At 39.0% G+C, this 19,807-nt stretch overlaps 1 long non-coding RNA gene across 1 annotated transcript in view; it reads right to left on the reverse strand.

Annotated features, from left to right (window-relative positions):
• Positions 1-19,807, reverse strand: part of LOC310912992 — an 80,305-nt gene that overhangs the window by 10,156 nt on the left and 50,342 nt on the right. The gene's annotated exons all lie outside the window — the stretch shown is intronic.

Below are 19,807 nucleotides of genomic sequence, written 5' to 3' on the forward strand. Positions count from 1 at the left end.
TAAAATATTCTGATTTTGAGTGTCAGATATTACAGTGCTAGCACTGCATTAATGTACCATTTTGAAGCACAAACTGTTTGTATTTATTATTAAATTTATAGAAGTGGTTCTGTACTCCTGTAGAAGTGTGAAGAAGTATTCTATATATACCCCCAGTACTCCTGCTAGGCCTTTGCTTTGCAAAGACTAACTGCAAAACCAAAAGAGGCGTGACACTCCTCTTTACAAGCATGACAGGGAATCTGTTCAATATTTATGACCTTCAGATGTAAAAATGCTCTTTATCAGCTCCTGTTTTGCATTCTATTCAGCTAAAGTCACACCACAGGTCAGCTAAAAAGACTATCACTAGTGCAAGATAAATGAGCAGCTAACAGCATATGTGAAAGGCTGCAAGTATCATAGTAGTCTAAGTGGATAAAGTATAGGATTTCCTTTTACAGGAAAAGGCAAAGTCCTTTGCAAATTTTTAACAAGGAATGAATTGATTTGTGCTTTACACAAAATACCTACTTTAGTAAGACAGAGAGAGGATGAGCTTCAGCTGTGTGATTTTTAAGGAAAATTACAAATGCGAGATTTGTTGTTGCATTCAAGGCTAAATCTTGCAGCATTTGTCAATCATGTCTTCTGCTGGTGTTCCTGTTGCTCTGGGCCTTGACATGTAAAGCTTCCGAATATGGCCCATGTATACATATTATGGTTTTGACAGAAATAAAAAGTGTGCTTCTGACCCAGCTGCTGCACTGTGGGGCAGGAAGTGCCATGCAGTGGGGTCTGTCCTTCAAGGGCTGGTCAGCAGCGCCCCAGTGATGAAAACTTGTGGAAATATCCAATTTTTACTGACAAAATGCTAAGTTCAAGGAGATTCACCCTCCACAGGAACAATCTGTCTTTAATGAACTGCACTGGTCTGAATCCCTGGCAGATAAAATCACAAGGCTCCCACATAGAGGGATCCAAGGTTTATAAAGGTTGTTTTCTTTAATAGGGTGTCAGTTTTGCAAAAAGTGGCATAAAGGGTTCAACTGTTAATCAAATAACACTTTTTTTTAAAAAGGTCATTCCAAAATAGGAGGTTTTGTTTGCTTAATTTCTTTGATATTGCTTTTTCCATCTGTCTGGAAAGTAAAAATACACAAGGCTTGGAATCACTGGGCCAGCTTGTCAGGAGTAGGAGAGCTGTCTAATGCTATTCCAGCCACACCATAAGGTGTTTGGACACTTTCATGTTCCCCTGCACAAGGATCACATAAAGCCTGTGCTTTTTCAGCAATATACTTAATCATATGAGTGTCCAGACAAATAAGGACGATTACAAACAAAATGTAGAAATACTTTCCATTCCAAAGGAGGCATGAGATGCTGTTCTCCTCAGGCTCTGCTCAGCAAGTCTCAAAAGGTGATCTTTTTTCCAGTTCAATGGTTTTATTTCCCAAAGATTTAGGAGAGAATTGCTGTATGTATAAATTATACAATACTGCTAAAACCTCACAAGAAATACATGCTTAAAACCATCTCTGGTTTTGAGGGGATACTACTGTCTGTCCTGCCACATACACATTATCTAATAGCACTCCTAAAGATTTCAGATCCATTCAGATCCATCTTTTCAAATCACAGGTGGAATGATGTTACAGTGCAAGAGCTGGCCATGGATATGTCAATGTAGTCCCTTTTCAACAGGGATCAGTTGTCATAGGTTTTTTGTTAAAAGTGAGCAGCTCCAGTGTATGTGTGCAACTTTTTACCGATAAAAGGAGGAGCAGACAGGAGGTACAAGATATACCACTATGCCAGCAAAGATTTTAAACATTCCAGGAAAACTGTCTTAGCAAATCTGTTAATTGAAAATGAAAATCCAGATTTCTACCTCATCGTCACTCTAGCAATTTTTTTTACCAAGATAAATCTGCTTCAGGTCTCTCCACAAAACAAAGCATTTATCATCTTTTTATGCATCACACATTTTCTCTCAAGGCATGTTCAATCATTTATTTCAGGCACTAATCATTTAAGGCTATAAAATTGATTCAAAATAGAAGTCAGTGTACAGGTATATACTGACTTTTCCTATGGAATACTAATGCATTCAACCGCACAGAGTTTTTCATGGTGGATTTTGACTTGACTTTGAGGAAAGGCTAAACACAGCATTTCTGACTAAGTGAATGCTACACATCCAAAGGTGTATCATGGGGAGAACGTGTAGTTGAGGTTTAAGCTGAGAAGCTGAAAGAAAATATCACTTCAGGAGGTTTTTTAGTACCAGTATAAATAGCAGTTGCTGTTTAAAATCTGTCACAGTATTTCGGCTTTGTATACTGAAGAGCCCTGAGCAAAAAAAGGTTTCTAAATGTGCCTTCTAGTTATTTTTTCTAATAGTGTGCTAATTATGCAGAAAGTATGCTGAAAATTGGTACACTGGATGTCGTGGTGCACTCTATATTTTTCTCTCTGAAAGCACTGTGTTTATTTTCACCCCAAGCTGTTTTCAGTATCAGTGGCCCAGAAATTCTCCAGTAATGATCCCAACAAGCCCTTTCCCTAGGTATCCCCTATGGAGATTAGGATTTCACTGAGGCAGGCTTATTTCCATAGCCACAGGAGCCCTTAGACCCTGCCTGTGCCCCTGGGGATGTGCCACAGGGAGTGTGATACAATCCCAAGTTTGGCTTTTTGTCAGTGCTGTTAGGAGAGGTATTAGGTTCACTTCCTGCAAACCCTGCCCATGGCAAGGATGACACGGCCCAGATCCCAAACCCAGGAACTGGAGGGAAATCTGAGGGAGTGGATTGTGCACCTGCAAACCCAGCCAAGAGGTCTGTGGGGTCAGTGGTGCACTGAATGCAGTGTTGTCACTCTGGCCAGCAGCAGGAAAGAAAGTCTCTGTGTGCTGACCCTCCATGACATCTGGGCTGCAGTACAGCATTGACAAAGAAAGCAAGCATCTTTTTGAACCATTCTTTGGGGCTGACAGCCAAACACATCTGATTTGTATTAGCTTTGCTAGTTTACTTTTCATGAGTTTGGGGCACTACCAAGATATGTCTCATCTATGGCCTCCCACCATCAAACCAGTTTGCTTGTAAATTAGACTGGGCTTATCTTGTCTGGTATCACCCTGGGGTGTTCCCACAACATCGTAAGTCTCCTGATGCTTGCAATGCTGTTATTTAATATTTTGATATATATTTAGATATTCAAGCCAGGTGACAAGCTGCACAATACAAGAAAGTAGTCAATTCCTTTTAAATATAGATGCTAGATGTGCTTTTCTCTACTTTGTCTCTTTTGCCCCTCAAGATACCTCAGCTATTTCCTTGAGGGCTCTGCTGCAAGTTTGTTTATTTTTGTTGTTGCTGACTTTTTTGTTGACCTCTGATTTCTCTAAAATTATCCTGCAGTTTGTTCTTTCCTTACCTCTGGAATATCCTCGTGATCCTTTTTTCTTAGTTTTAGTACTATCAAACATCTAGTAACATTAAAGCATTCTGTAAGTCAGCAGCAAGAGAGCATTTAACGTTCAATATTTTCCACATCATCCATTATTTGTTGCCTCTTAAATAACAGACATTCACAAGCCTTTCCTCTGGTTGTGGTGAAATTATTCTCTTTGATTCATGGGCAGTATATTATAGCTAAGAACCTCCACTGCTAAGAACACTTAGACAAAAGCTACCCAGGAGAAGCTCTACTTTCATCTTCAAAACTTTTCTTGATTTGCAACCATTAGAGAGGGTTACATAACACATTATTACATTAAGAGCAAAATAAGGAGCACAACTAAAAATGTGAAAGTCCAAATGCCTGAAAGTAAAACACCAGAACCATGGACCACTGTCAAATCCTTTGATTGAGTGGTCATTTCCATTAAGTTGTGTATTTTCCTTTAATTTACTCCATATTACTGCACTCTGTGGCTTTACCCTGGGGATTTAATTTTGTTCTACCTCAGCCTAGCACAGTATAAAGCATATTTTCAGTACAATAATTAATTTTTCAGCTTTGTATTGCTTTTTTCATCTTCTTTTATCAATGACCCCCAGGCTACTACACAGAGCAATTTTTGCATGTGACACCAACAGAACAGCTTTTCATCAGACTAGGGGACAGCAGCCAGAACAAGGAAATTTTGCATTAATGATGAAGGTTCTGACAACAGCATTAGAGCCAAATTGTTTACATTTACTTTCACCCACTTTTGATTCTGTTCTTCAGTGTGGTAATTAGGTACACACACACCAATGTACCGCCTTTGTGAAAAAACAGAGCCCAATGGCTTTTGGTAAGTTGTATGCTTGTTATTATTTTTCATCATGCACTCATTATGGTAACTACTACCTTTCCATTAAAAAAAAGATAATGAAATCATTAATTACTACTGCTGTTCAACTGAGCTAGAAACCACATAATCTCTAGAAGGTAGGAATAGGAGCTGAAAAGGGGAGATGTTTTTGAAGGACATGCTTACACCTGGGTTATGTGCTTCTGTGTGACAGTACAGGCCTGGAGAGGATACAAGACAGCTGTGTACCATATAGATTCATCAGAGTTCTTCTTATAAAATGTACACACATGAAAAAAAGGTATTTTATGTCTACAATTAGCTCTCATTGCTTTCATGGTCAGTAGTATCCCTCCATTAGGGATTATCTCAGGATAAATGAAAAGAGAGTTTGGTTTCATATCACTAAGATGCACAGAATGAGAAAGGAATAATCGCCAGTCTGAGTTACTGTTATTTTGAGCAGTAACTCAATAGGATAGAAAACAGAAGGAGTTGCAGTTTCCTTTTATAGGCAAATTGGTTTATGACCAATATTTAGGCAAGACAGAAATTTCCCTTTGCTTCTCAGTTAATTTTCATTTCACTGGACTGCTTGTGCACCACCACCATGCTAATATGAAGAGAGACATCATCTGGTCCATGCAGGCAGAGTACACTTGTCAGTGTTTATGATTACAGAAGTCAAGCTGCTTTCAAGTCACATTCAGAAATGCTGAAAATGTGCGTCTTTTGATAGCCTGCCAGTAGTGTATAGATATATAACCAGTATGGTTACAGCACATCATAAAATTTTATTTCCTGCAGATTTGTCTGCCACAGAACATTTACTCGCTGTCAAAAAGGTAAAAAAATATGCTAACAGCTCTGGGTTTCCTCTACACACTCTGAAATTTCTGAAACCATCCCTGCAGCTACTGTTTTTTGCCTTCTTTCAGCATTTGATGTACTCTACTTTTGATGTATGAGGAGAATTTATCTTTAGAAATGGATTATTTTCATATTGGTATCTAGGGAACAGCAGCTTCTGGAGATATGATTTAATTTGGGTTTCCTCCATGAGGCTTAGGCACGAGCCTGCCACATGGCACTTCACATCATCTCTTTCTGGAAAGAACCTTCAGAGAGTGACATTTGTGTGGTTTATTAGATCCAGGTATTGCTCCACTCAAGCCTGTGTAAGCAGAGATGAATACAGAACAGACCTATTGCCAGCTCAGTGGTTTCATGGTTGCCAAATACAGGGCTAAGAAGTCTCTCCAGGGCCATCTAATGCAGCAAGTGTTTTTGTGCTGTGTGTCAGGACTCCTGGTACAGCATCAGAACTCAGCTGAAGGGGGCTGAGCAGTGCCCTCAGCCAAATTATTAGAAAACAATCTGGAGCCACCTTGAACTCAGCACTCTTTGAACTCTGTGGGAGCTTTACTTAAGTCATCCTGTATCATCAAATTAGCTGAAGATCTTTATGCCAAATTCTTCATACAGCTGGGCATTCCCTCCTACTGTAATGTAGAGCAACCCAGGTGTGATCCCACTGCAGACACTGGCAAGCCTAGGTTTTTACTGCTTTTACTCAGACCATCTCCCAGAGTACAGGGATAAATCCCACAGCACTCATGCTGAAAAGTGCAGGGAAGGTGCACAGCTTGCATTCATCCAGCACCTGGCTCAGCTCTTCCCAGTGAGTGCTGCTGCACCAAGGTTGAAGAGGAAATAACTCATATTTAATCCTCACGTTCAGGAAGCAAAATTCAAGTCCAAAACAGAGCACAACTCCTGTGCTGTGAGTTACTGTTACTGTTCATCCAGTCCTTTTCTATCTGGGGATTTTCCCAGCACTGATAGCAGTTTCCCAAGGAAGCCCCCATTCCCCAAGGCAGCCTCAGCAGAGCCCTGAGAGCCCCTACACAGTCCCAGCTCAGCACTGCCCTGCAGGGCCTCCAGCACCCCAAGCTCAGCATTGGCCCCAGCACCCAGGTGTGCAAGGTCTCCACCTGTCTCCCTGCCTCCAGGAGCTACCCTGTCTGCACCAAAGTTTTTCCAAGAAGTTCTCTAATGACACAGTGCATGTGAGAGAAGAAACCAGAGTCACCAGCTGTGCTCAGTGACTCTCAGTGACTGAGCTCAGCCACTACTGGAGATGGCACGACAGCTCTGATCTACCAGCAATAACTGGGGGTGCTTTCTGACACCATTAAGGGCTTCTTGAACAGCTCTGGCCATACTATAATCCTCTCCTTGCTAGAATTTTAATGAAAACAGCTGTCTTTCATGGTATGTGTGGCACAGAGCTTTTGGGGAAGGAATATCTTACACAATTAGCTTCTAATTAAATTTTCTTTCTGTCTAAAAATATGCAGCAAATCAGGTCTGACAGGTAAAGGTTTTCCAGTCCTAGATGTTTTTGTGTTGAAAGAGGAAATCCACAATTCCAAAATGCCTGAACAGACAAAACCTACAAAATTACTTCCTAACTAAATGTTTAATTTTAACCTTAAACTTCATAGTACATTCCATGCAGGAAAGATCAGAATTATACATTTAAATGAAATAATTTATTACAATAAATTACCCAGAAAGCGGAGGAATATTTTCTGAGGAAAAATGATTAGTTTTAGTGAACAAACAGCTTCTAGCATTTTTTTTCTGAAAAAATCCCAAGCAATTTTAATCAAATAATAATAATACCACTTCTGAACTCTATATGTGTGTCTTTACTTTCTCCTTAGTAAATGGAATGCTCACAAGATTATAGGGAGGAAAACCCCTCCTGAGTTTTAGCATTTGGAAAAGGAAGCATAATAGAAACCAGTGCACTCCTGTGGGTGCACATGCAACCACTCCCACACTGCACCTGGCCACACAGCAGTGCAGTGTGTTATGAGCAACTGCATTGAAGTGAAGTCACAAACTCATTTAGAGTGAAAAAAACTTTAAGATCATCAAATCCAACCATTGACCCAGCACTGTCAAGGCCACTGGTGAACCCTGTCACTATGTATCACACCTGTACGTCATTTACGGCCAGGAATGTTGATCTCACCACTTTCCCAGGCAGCCCATTCCACCGAGCTAATAATTCTACAGTTAAAAACCGAGAGTCTTTCAGTGACAGACAGCTGAAAAAGAAACCCATTGGAAGAGTTTTCACCAGCCTGGGTGAAAATATTTGTATGACTGTCCTGCTAGTGCTTGGAAGGACTCTCCACTTCAAAGCCTGCTGTACTTCCCCCAGGCAACTGAAAATACTGACTGATGAGCATGGCTGAGGGCTGGATTCAGGCTCACTTCAGCAAAAATGTGAAAATCAAGTTATTTCAGATTTTACGCTAGAGCCACTGCCTCTTGGGCACATTTCCCTACAAAAGCTGGAAAGGACTTTCCAAGGACCTCACCCTGGGTGCAGGCTTTGAACTGGAGCACAACTGGGGCCTTTGCAACTCTTTTTAGACTACATTTTAAGCAACAAAGCTAAGCTTTGCATTCAGAGTAATAATGGCCCAAACACAGCAGTGTTGTGAGCCTTATGCGCTGTTTGCTGCATTATTTTATGTGCATCAGCTCTGAATGTCTTCTGTCAATGCTGCACAATATTTTTGTTTGGTTCGGTGCTCTCCTCATTATGAAAGTACAATAGCATGTACCTAATCCCTGCTAGGAAGCCTGGTTTACACAGACCTCAGAAAGCTACAATTGAGTAGAAAACAATCTCTGTATCTGGGGGTTTTCAGAGAGTCATAATATTTCTATTTTTATTGTCATTGGGTCTTTTTTACAAATTCCTAAGCACATGCAGAATAAATACACCCAATTCCCTGTAGAGTTTTTCAGTACAATAGGCATTTATGACAAGTAAATTGCCAAGAAAACATTTGCAATGCATATAATTTTCATGTGAAATCAGACCTTTAAAATAGAAGTAATTTTTTTTAGAGTTCCACAGTTTTTACAGCAAAAGCTTGAGGAAAGAGTGTTTCCCTTCTGAGAAATAAAGCAATAAGATAATTGCAGAGCTGCTGTGAACCATTTGGCAAAAGCTGCTTGCCATATTTGAGATTATCCCTATGGTAGGTTTTACTTTTCCTCATAAACCTTAAAGCAGCTATTAGATGAATAGTAATGAATGAGCCTGGAGAAATATCCATATTTGGCCATGAAGCCAAAAGAATATTAGTATGTTACTGTTTTACTCTAAGGACCTAATGGAAAGACAGATTAACTGATGGAAAAAATGGTTGGATCACGTTCTTTAAGAAACCAAGGTGAGTCTTAACCTGGACATTAACTAACAATGGAAGACTCTTGAAAGGAATCAACCTAATTCTCTTATTATTTTAATAATGTGGCATCCTCTTATGTTTCTAGCTAGCAAGTTATAAATCCAATGGAAGGAAAAATTCAAAAATGGAAACGGCAGCATTAAATTCAGTACTTCTGAAATGTTTCCCCTTGAGTTTTCCCTCCATGTAAGAGAACACGATTAGAAATCTGGACACAGCACTACAGGCAGCAGTGCAGTCTGAAGGGGAGTTGCACTTCATGAGCCAGGAAATTAAAAATAAACAAATAACTATTAGCACTGGAAAGTGTGGATTTCACACTTTCCAACAGCATATAACATGTGTTGCTGGCTTCAGGAATTTGTGCAATTATGCTCTATGGTGCAACTGCTCTTTCCAGGCCAAAACAGGGCAGCAAAACCAATCAGGCAGAGAAGCCAGAAATGCCCTGAGCACCGAGTCAGCTTTCAGCCACTCTGCTGTAATATAGACATCACAAATACTAAAATCTGTAACAAATAAAATTGCAAGTATTTAAGATGCTTATTCTGCAGAGTTCAGTGTTTCACTGACACACCTGAAGGCTGGTGGCAGAACTACAGCAACCAGGGATATTTAGGAAGAGCTGCTTTTCATTAAGAAATGTAAATCTCACCATGCTTTTAATTTCAACTGTGAACCCAGTGATATTTCTAAATATGCCACTGAACACACTGAGCTATGTAGACCTTTTATAAAATATTAAAATTTCTGAAATATGAATGAATATACTGTCACCACAGTTAAGAAAAAAGGGTAGCTCTATATTAATAATTATAATAAACTCATACCTGAATTTGATTTTCTATCACAAATAGCCACTTTTATTGTGAGAACTGAATATTGACTCTGATCTTCATTGGGGGCTATATCGAAAAATATGATGACTTTTCAAACCTACAAGAAACTGTTTAAAGAAAGAGTTACTATATTTGGTGTTGTCTCACTGAAGAGTCCCTATGACCACTGAAAAGATTTCTCTCTGTCCCTCTCTCCACACTCAACATCCTGACACATAAATTTAAGAAAAACTACAATAAATCAAAGTTCTGACATGCCAATATGAAGATTTTTGGTTTGGCTGTTTTCTCCAGTGCTGTAGGAGTACTTGACTTATTTTGTGCAGGTTTGAGCTGATATATTTTAATTTCAGGGTTTCACATAGCAGTTTTGTAGACTGTTGCTGCTCTCACCTCTTTACCAATATTATAAATCTAGTAAATTATTAATGAATTATTAGTCAGATTTGGGGCTTCAGTCTAAGCTTAAGACATACTACATGAAATCAGAGCATGTTGTAAAACAGGACATGGCTTTACTAGTCCCAGATTATGACAAACTTGGGCTGTTGCGAGCTACACTTCCTTTTCAGAGAGCTCATGAAAGAAGCTCTTGTGAGGCAGCAATGATTTTCATTATTCTTTTTAAAATAATGTGTGCAAAGAATGAAGAGTAGGAAATAATGAGCGGCATTTCTAGAGAAATTGTAGAAGACAAACCTCTGTAACTGCATTCACAGCCCCACTAACCATTTCTAGTGGTTGCACTGACAGGAAAATTATATGCTCTTGTTCTGAGTAGGTAATACTAGATATGAGCAAAGGTGTGCCTCTGCACATCTCATGAGAAGAAAAAAATTACCATCAAAGTTTGTGAAGCTATTTAAAGTAAAAATGAGATTCTGCTGTTGAGGAGTCCTGTAATGACTACATATGCACAGATACTGGCAGTGTTTCTGCAGTATGCTGATGTGTATGGCTTGACTCCTGTCCCTCTGGATCATTGTGTGACAACTAATTGCATGGACTCAGATCGGTGGGGGTACTGAGACCTTTACTGCCAGAAACCAGAAGCTGGTTTTGTGCACCCCTTCAGGGCAAAATGTTTCCTTATATAGTATTTTTCACTAAGCGCCCTATTACACATTGCCACGTCAGCAACACTCTTTAATGTCCTTATATGGGGGTGACCATGTGCTGTTCACTCCTCTGGCAGGCTCCTCTCTGCAGGCCATCTGCCATGCCCCATTTCTTCCCCCAGAGGTCTGGCAGAGACAAGCTTCTCTGTGCTGCCATGGAATTCTGCAGGCACATCCCACTGCAGCTCAATTCCTTCTTCTCTCCCTCTTCACATCATAGTAATGTGATGTCACTCTTCCTGAAGATGCCAGAAAATAATATTTTCCATAAAATCAGCACAAGAAACAGTGACTATTAGTCTAATCCCAATTTAATGTGCCACAACTGTGTATAATATTCAGAAGAAAACTAACAATATTTCCCCTGGGATTTTCCAGGACTAAACAATCCCTCACATTCTCTGCTCAGGTTAGTAAGAGACACATTGTGCCAGTGACAAAGGTGAAATGTCCACAGAGTGTGTTTTCAGACTTTTTGACAAAAATATTGAAAAATTCTAACAAACAGAAAATGAATGCAAACTAACCTGTTATTTGTGTATCCTATGTGTCACCATACTTGATGTAGACATAAGAGTCATATTAATTACATTTATTAGCTAAAAAATGCCAAAGCAAACCCCAACCAGAAAACCAGAAAGTGATATAATTTTTTTCCTTTTTAGACAGGAATTTTATCTAATGTATCTGGATAAGCCACGTGAGGGAAAGGAAAGCAAACCTCATTTTCCAATTAATATTCTTTGTTATGTGTCTGTGGAGGGTGAAGACCACTGTTTCCCACGCCTATTGCAAAACTCCTAATGTTGTAGAGATGTTAGAGCACATAAGAAAGAATTAAAACTCATCTTTTCTAAATGAAAATTCTGCAGTGGTCGCGGTGTCTCGGGAGTCTCGTCCCGCTTTGCCTGGCCAGCCCTGACCCTGGCTGCAGTGAGAGAGAGGTGCATTCCAGTATCCAGGGATACCTTCCCCATCCTGTGGGGTCTTTGCCACCACGAGAGCGATGACGAGGAATGAAGGAAGGACTCTGATGGGTGAACCCCAGCTGAAGTTTATTGATGTCCACAAGGAACCACCTCCCCCCCAGAGAGTCTGCCCAACAGAGCGCAGATCGTCTCTGTGCAGCACCTTAAATGCAGGGGAGGGGCAAGGGGAAGGGAACAGTGTGGGACCAACCAGGGGAATGGGAGGAGAGGCTCTGCACATAAAGGACAAACAGTAGAACAAATCAAGAAGGGAACAGCCAGGATCCTGCCCAATCACTTGATGACCTCACTGGAACTTTCTAGACCCAGAGTGAGGCCTCAAAGTGATGGACAGGACCTGGGGGTTATATAACATATGATTGTCATATAACTGTAATTGGGGTAAAACCAAGAAGGGGCAAATATGGGGGTACAAGGAACAAATCATTATAATTTATACAAACAGCATGAAAGCATGGAACAAATACATACATGGAACTGATAAAACTAAAAACACACCACGAGAAAATCCTTCATTTCAATAACACTTTTCCCACTGATTAGTATGGCTTATTTTTTGTTTTGAAATCTAGCTTGTTTGGTTACACACTACAAATCAATAATATATATAATATTATATAATATATTATATAATATATTGTTAAAATATTAATAAATGATTTATTAATCTGCTTTGTTTAATGATACTATTCCAATTCCAAAATCAAGAAAGTCACTTTTTTTTCCCATCCATATACATGACTTGTTCTTTTAAATATTCCCTTTATTTTCCCATGCTTCCATTTAATATAGATTTTAAACCAGAAAAAGTTTAGGCAATTAAATCTTTGCAGAAGATGATAAAGTCTTCCAATTAAAAGTAAACTCATATTTTGACCTGTGTAGCCTTTTATAATGTACCTTCCTTTATTTATTCAGTGGAAAGCTGCAACACGAGAATTTAAGGTGGTAGCTACAGTAGTTTTTTCTTTCTGAAACCTTAGTCTTTCTCTGGTTAATATGCTCTTCCTTGGTTGCCTGCTGCTTCCTAATCTTTCTGTCCTGGTGCTTGGGCTCACTGATAATAATCCATTTTAATTAAAGCTCTCTACCCCAGTATTAGGTCAAAAAGGAAAATGTAAAAAGTGATGGTTAAAAACACACGTTTCATTATATTACTGGAATCAACCCAAACCTCTTTTGCATGGTGCCTAATTTCCTTTTCTGTAAAGGAAATCTTCTTCTGGTGCTACTTGTTTTATTATTTTATTCACTATTGTGCACTGAAGTATTGAAAAAATGAGTTTTTTTGAGAAATTGGCTCTGAGGTATTTTTCTTCTATTTGAAATGTGCAATTTTATAACTGTACCTCCCAATTGGTATAACTGTACCTCCTGTTCAGATCTCTTTCATATCAGCTTCAGGCAATGGACTTATTTTACTTGCACTCAGCAAAATTTTGAATTCTGTGTATCTGGCATGGCTCCAATACTTTTTAAATGGTCTGAGAATGAGATGCTTGGATACACAATAAATAGGAAGAGAAATATTTTTCTCATGTTACGCTACCATGATTACAAGAAACACTTTTTTATATAAGAAAATATTTGTGACAACTCTTCATAAAGGTTTTCTTCTTGATATAATTAGTTGATCTTTAAGTATCCAAGATATTCTGTGATACCTCTGATGCCCATATAAGAATTAATATACTAATTTACCAGCCATGGACAGGATGCAATTTCTAGTAGAAAATGCTTTTTTGATGTTCATGATGTAGCATTTATACACTGCTATCATTGTCACAGTGTGGTAAATACCAAAAGAATAACATAAAGAGGTAGACATGAATGATATAAAAAGAGTTAATGGTAAAGGTGGGGTAAAAGCCTTTTTCAAGCTTGTTAGAATGGCTTGCCTTTTCACAGACTGCAGTCTCATTTGCTGATAATTGGATAGTGGATAGGAATTGCTCCTATTTTTTTCCCACCTGAGAGGACTGAAGTTAAACATTCATAGGAGGACTGAGTTGCCTGTCTATATTCCAGACAGCTCTGCATATGAACCAGATATTCCTGTTTCATTATTTTATTACATACAGCTAGGAAACCTTCCTACCGCCCTCAGCTCCAGTGGGCCTCCCTGGATGCTGAGGTGCACAGTAATAATTACCTGGGTTATCCATAGTGGGTCACAGCACAGTCACAAACCAACCTGCATAAGCAACTGTCAAATAGCAAAAATCACTTTAGAATACGTAAAAGGGAGCCTCATTCTAGAGTTTTCTTCCACTGTTAGTTTTCTATTACTTTGTGGTTTTCTAAAAAGTCTCAGAGAAGCTTGTACTTTCCAGACAATATAGTAGTTCATAAGTGACTTCACCAGTGTGCAAAGGGAAGGTTAGCTGGGGAAAGACAGATGGTTTGTAACCCCTCTCAGATACAGAAAGTACCTTTTAACCTGTGCAGACAGAATAGTGATCATAATGTAGTTACACATAATTGAAGAAAAATTATTAAATTACAAAAAGTGTTATTGGCCATTGGAGTAGCTGACATCAGCACACCCAGCTGTACTCTCTGCATGGGGATGGCATCCCTTTGCAGCCCAGTTGTCAGGGGCAGATGTTCTGCAAAGTACATTTCTATTAATCAATTCAATATTCCAATGAGACTAAGCAAGAAAGTTTTTCTGGCTTAATTTTTAGCAGGAAGAAGCACACTTCTGCTCTCGGTGAATCAGTGTGTGTTGATTTAGGAAAAGGATTCACTACTAATAATCTGTGAAGAATATTGGTAAGCATTGAAATAATGCAACTACATCCAAATAAATACCTTTCTCCGAAGAAAAGAATTACTGAAAGAAAAGACCTTGGGTGGACATTTTTCCTTGACTGGGGAAAGATACAAATATTTTATTGAAGAAAAATATTCAATAAAAAGTTCTGCAAGCCTGAACATAAAGAATTTGAATAGTCTGCAAAGGTTATTAAAAAGACCAGAAAAATGCTTATTTCTGGATCTTCTCTACATCATGAAAATTTGGAACCAGATTTTTAACCAGAAGAAAATGCAAATGAATCAATTCAGGCAATACGAAGCATGGTGGTACAGGAATAGAAAGAGTGTGCCACCCACATGCCTTTTTGTAGCTCTGGCTTGGTAGGAACTATACACCCCAGGAAGAACACTTTTCTTTGTAGAGGAAACGGATAAATTTTAGCCTTGCACAAAACTCTAAGTATTCCTGCAGAATTTCCATGATGTATTTTGAACAGTAATTTCAACAACATGAATTTTGAGGGCTACAAAATAGAAAATTTACATTAAAAACCCCCAAAAACATATATTTTCCTGCCATCTCTCCCTGATGTAAAAACAGCCAACTAATTTCATTCCTTTTTCAGTTCAACTAGCAAAATGAGAACAAACCCAGCCAGGAAGCAAACCAAGTAAAGTAAGTGCAAGTGCTCATCATAATTCTCCAATTTCAGCCACCTTGAATCTCAGGGATTGGCAATTCAATCATTGCACTTACAGAAGGAAATAGGTTTATGATCTGCACCATCCCTGCTGACTTCACTGTGGCATTAGGAAATTTTCCCTAGCGCATAGTTTTTATCATATGCCTGGTCTCTAGCAGAGATCAGTATAGAGATGATTTAAAAGATTTAAGTAAGGCTCAAAGGCTTCTGAAATGGTGAGTTTCAAATGAATCTGAATGGGATGTGTTTAAAAGATGTTCACCTACACTAATCCTTTCATGGTGAAAGGATGGGAGCAGAAAGGAGATGATGAGAGAAAACAGAAAGAAGCAGATGTTGAAAAGATGAACAGTCAACATTAAAGCAGGCGATGGATGCAGGCTAGAGCCATCCCAAAGATGGTTTGGCTCCCAGCTCTGCACTGTGAGAAAACCAGTTGATAGATATACTTTTTGTTTTCTTTTGTCCCATTATATAATGGCCCTTCTCTGATTTTACATCTTATTTTGAAGGAATTTTTGATGAATCACAATCAAAAGCTTATTCCTGATCAAGCTGTCATGGAAGTTTGTGCCCAGGTATACTCAGAAGCCCCTGTGTCTATCCATCTGCATATTAGTTAAGAGAAACTTTTCAAAGTCTGGCTTTGTGTTACCAGTTGTCAGTGCAGATTGAATTGCTGAACAAGAACTACTGGGAGAGAAACGTGTGGGCAGACATTCAGAAACAGAGGCTTTTTCATGATCTGGTTTCTTTACATCGCCTGAACATTGCAAAGCAGACAGTCTGTTCACAACAGGCAAACAGAGGATTGTCCTAATGCATGAGAACACTGCACTCCACAGAGCTGTTAGATCCATCTCCCAGATAAGCAATGCCACCACCTCATCCAGCAAAGGAAACAAGAAAGAAGCTTTTGAAACAAAGCAAAACAAAGCAACCTTTGGCATGACAGCCAGATGTGACTTCTGCTTTGATACTATAAAGTATATATTGTGGTGGCACCAGTGTCATCTTTGCAACTAAAACTTTGTAATCTCTGCTTGTATATTCTGGCTGGAACAACAAAGCTTCTGTTTCTGCCTGAGTTGGTTTCAGCTGCATTCAATCTGTTTTCTCAACATTCATATGAATAATACTGCTGCTTCAGGTTTTGCAGACATTCCTTTTAATCATGGGAACGAGGCCGACATGTAAACTGACATCTGCAATAGAGCACTGTAATTTCACTCACACATCTCCAAAAGCTAAGTTTATGACTTATATTGTTATTACAGCTAAATCACTGTGGTATTTCTCAACCTTCACCTGGTTTGCTCATACTTATTTTTTTTAATGGTATTGCTCAATTTTATCATTGATTTAATAAGGTGAAGTCTGGTCCTTGGTGGGTCATTTGCCTCATAATAAATGGTGGTAGCACTGAGATTTCATGGCCAACCCAATGACAGAAAGAATGTTATATTGTACCATTTCACAATGTTATGGTCTCGTGAAACACATTCTAATGCACAAGTGGTCAAGTGCTTACTTTAAAATGGGCTGGAGATGACCATCTGCAGTCACAGATATTTCCATGTGTTTAGGATAGGCATGTTTCATGCATTGCAGAGTCTGGTGTCATTGTCCTTCTCCCACTTGGCATTAGAAAGATATTGTGTTCCCATGAATGATGACTGACTGCAACAGTTCTGGCACTGACAGAAAATGCTGCTATTGTAGGATATGCAAAATATGGCTTCCAGCAGAGGCCGTCACGGCATGGTTCTCAAAAGCCTGGCCAGAAAGTCTCTTTCCAGTTATTCAACAGAGCCACTCTTTATTGAGCACTGTGGTTTCAGCACAACAAATGTACAAGCCCAGACTGTGATAAATCACAAAGACAATACTATTTTGAAGATACTTCAAGAGCTACATTTTCCCTTCTGTGGTGTGGAGGTAAACCCAAGATTCTACTGGGAACATGTTCATGCACTGAGTTCTGCACAAACACCAACTAAAGAGAAAACACAAATGGATGATAGCCACAAAATAGAGGCTGACAGTTGTATAAGTTTTCTCCAGTGTGTGACTATGGGTGATCCTACAGAAATAGTGTCTTTCTGTTTTTTTCAGGGGTTTAAATTAATGGGAATAAATATGCACACTGCACAGGGAAATGAATCAGTGATGCAGTCTGGTTTTGCTTCACTGAATTTAATAAATATCAATTTAAAAATTAATTGCTAAGGAAACCCTTCTTTGAGCTTTGTAATCTCAAGGTTCCTTAAATTAATCCCAGGTGATCATTGCCTTTCTCCAATGAACACCTCTGACCCCTTCATGTCAGGAACTTGATGACATGTGGAAGAGAACTGACCTCAGCAATAGGGGCTAGTTTAGATAGTGCTGTGTGTAGTTTATTGACTGAGAGAAGCAAATTAGAATCAATGATAAAAACATCTCTGATGGTCAGTGAGGAGGAATCTGATCTGCTGGCCACTGAACTTAAAGTTCTTTTTCAATGGTTTCAGAGGGATGTTGGCTTACACACACAAAGCCCCTCACCTGTCACGAGCAGAAGAGGCACCACATTCCCAATTCACCCATGGCATACAACAATGTTCTTCTCAAACAACCCATGTGATTAATACAACATACTGAGTACAAAGATTGCAATTTTCCTGGCCACCAACCAGCAGTGTTTAGAACAATAAATATTTAAAGCAGTGATGCTTTGTATCAAGCTCTACCAGCCCATCCCTGTTACACTTCTTTTCATTGCTGTTATGAATTTAGAGCTGCATTTTTGGCTCCAAGAAATCTATATATGTGCATGCTCAACATGATGCAGTCACCATTTTCCTTCAATCTTTCGCTGTACACACCTTGAATGATATGGATGACTACATGCAGTTACTTCACATTTTTACCTCACGTGTATAAGTTCTTCATCTTTTTAAAAATAGCTTCTTTGTTACACTACATTAAAGCAGGATAAAATTTCCTGATAAACCATTACCAGTTCCTGGCAATTCAACTGTATAGAAAGACTTTTGTCGTCTTTAATATCCTTGATGTTGAAATTCAGTTTCTAAGAAGCGAGAGGACATATAACAATATCACCCTACTGCAGCATAACATACAGGGAATGCTTCAACTAAGAAGTTGCACAAGTTGCCTACAAAATTTTCCACGTATCCCAGAGAGACAAACCCTTTCCTATCAGGATACAACATACTAAGCCCTCAGATAAGACTGCTTTTTTTAAAGCAGAAATACCTCTTTTACATTTGACTTCTCTCTTTTTCAGGTTTACATGCCCCTTGGAGGCAAACTAGCAAATTACACAGGAAAATTTATGTGATAAGTCAGTCATTTCTTATGCAAATATTATGTTCTGCTTCAGGGTGTATCCCTAAGCTGCATCAGATATTTACTTCAGTTTTTGAAAATTTCTTCTGCTAGACCAAAATGCTGTCTTGTAGAAAGGAAATTATACTGAAGTTTGTGATAAAACAATCTGCAGGCATTTAAAAAGGCATTATCACTAGAATTGGTAAAGAATACGCAATGAGATTTTGTTGCCTAGCAATCTTCTATGTATTTACAATTCATATTTGGTCACTGAAAATCACAGAGATGAAAGAAACCAAAAAATTTTGCTCCTTACAGCTGCTGGATTGTGTCCAGAGGACAATGGAACTGGGGAAGGGTCTGGAGAGTAAGTCATATCAGGAGAGTCTGAGAGAGCTGGGGGTGTTTACCCTGAAGAAAAGGAGGCCCAGGGAAGACATTATTGCTCTCTAAAACTACCCAGAAAGACGTTGTAGTCAGGTGGGGGTTGGCCTCTCTCCCAGGCAGACAGGATAAGAAGGTTGGTTTCAAATTGCACCAGGGGAGGTTCAGGTTGGACATCAGGAAGAACTTCTCTGACATGGTGAAGGAAGGGGCTGCCCAGGGAGGTGGTGGAGCCAACTTCTTGGAGTATTCAAGAAACAACTGGATCTGGCACTTAATGCTTTGGTTTAATTGACAAGACTCAGTCGAATGTTGCACTTGATCTTGCAGGTCTTTTCCAGCCTAAGTGATTCTGTGATTCTGTTTAAGCCCTTCTGACACAATTCACCTTTACTTTCCCCCCAACAGCCTCTGATCTTCATGACTTTAAGCAGTATAAATAATTAATTCACTATTTCTTCATATTTTTGTACTCTAACTTGTATATATTGTCTAATTAACAATTGACAGATTTTCTTTGCATCCTAGAATTTCAGATAAAATATTCAAAATTGCCTTTTTTTTTTTCTTTTTTAATTTCCTGACTATATTCATAGTTAATGCTGAGATCTCAATGTTAGCTCTTCTGACATTACAATGACCTGATTTTGAGCTCCTAAAGTTAAACATTATGTGTCAATTTCGGATACACAGCCTTACCATTCTGGCCCACTTGAAAGCATTAAAAAGGTCTCAAGGACATCATTCTGAAGGGTGTGAATGAAAGTCCCAACTATACAGGTTTTCTTCCTGGAAAAATAACACCTTTGAATTGGGTGGGGGATGTGCATGAAACTTCTTTAGATGTTGGAGCTTCATTATGCAACTGTTCAGATGTACCCATTACCATGACTGAAAATTCCAGCTGCTTTTTACTTCAAGGCAAAAATTCAAGGTTACTTTAACATAGCTTTCTCTGCATTTGATAATACCTCTTTTCTGCTAAGGAAAAATTAGTTTAGAACTTCCCCTGCCTCACACTGCAATTATTTTTTTCATCACTTAGAGCAGCTGCCAATTTACTACACTTTGTGACCTGCATTAGGTTAGTTTAGAAGCCAATCTAACAG

Source organism: Zosterops lateralis, assembly GCF_965231275.1.
Source record: "Zosterops lateralis genome assembly, chromosome: 9".
NCBI classification, from domain to species: Eukaryota; Metazoa; Chordata; class Aves; order Passeriformes; family Zosteropidae; genus Zosterops; species Zosterops lateralis.